General features: G+C 43.9%; 1 pseudogene; it reads left to right on the top strand.

The window, feature by feature from the left end:
* The first annotated feature begins 323 nt into the window (after window positions 1-323).
* LOC142259366 (U2 spliceosomal RNA) lies at window positions 324-530 on the top strand (annotated as a pseudogene).
* Window positions 531-867: the final 337 nt, after the last annotated feature.

Below are 867 nucleotides of genomic sequence, written 5' to 3'. Positions count from 1 at the left end.
TCATTCTTCTTGTTTTTGCTCTGCAAAACAGCCTTTTCAAGGGTTGGCTTGGGTGACAAAATGTCTTCTGTAGGCGTGGGTTTGTCTCCCTCTCCCTAAGATGTGTCCGGTATAGGCCAGGGTGCCACTCAAGGCCGTAACCAATTCGGGTTATAGCTTCTCGGCCTTTTGGCTAAGATCAAGTGTAGTTTCGGAGGACGCTACCTTGGTCGGTACTGGAAGGTGCCTGGGATTGCACGTCTGCCGGCCTTGAGGAAGTGTGTGCGCCTTCTGGTGACACATAGCCCTCTTGTGCCTGGACGGTTCCCAGGCAACGGGAGGCGATCACCTTTGTTATTTTGAAGTCCTACTGATAAACAGAAAAAAAAAAAAATTAAATCTGTTCTTATCAGTTTAATATCTGATACATCCCCTCTCTGGGGACCATATATTAAATGGATTTTTAGAACAAGGAGATGGAAAAAATCTTGCTCTGTCCACTCCACGCATTGACCTGGTATTGCAGTACCTCCAGGACCGGTGCACCCCTTCTTAACCCAGTTTCCAAAAGCAGAACTCAATTCACCTGATTCAAATGAGCCCCATTAGTGAATTGAAAGAAAGCAAAAACTTTATATGCACCTCAATTTGGCCAATTCACTTTTCACACTTTCACCCTTTTTTTTATCTTTCACACCTTTTACTTGCTTTATTGATGCAAAAGCTGTGCCAAATAGCAAACTCATCTCCACTCAACTTGACCAACTCTGCTATGTCCCGTGCAGTATCTTATTCTCAGTCTTATCTAGATCATTTGCAATTGAATAGAATAGATCCCTTTTGGACACATTGGATTCAGCTGCTGCAGTGACTGCAGGTGTTAGAAGA

This window comes from Anomaloglossus baeobatrachus, assembly GCF_048569485.1.
Source record: "Anomaloglossus baeobatrachus isolate aAnoBae1 chromosome 7 unlocalized genomic scaffold, aAnoBae1.hap1 SUPER_7_unloc_1, whole genome shotgun sequence".
NCBI lineage: Eukaryota > Metazoa > Chordata > Amphibia > Anura > Aromobatidae > Anomaloglossus > Anomaloglossus baeobatrachus.
Note: the sequence above shows the minus strand (reverse complement) of the source record. Positions and strands in the feature narration are given on the sequence as shown.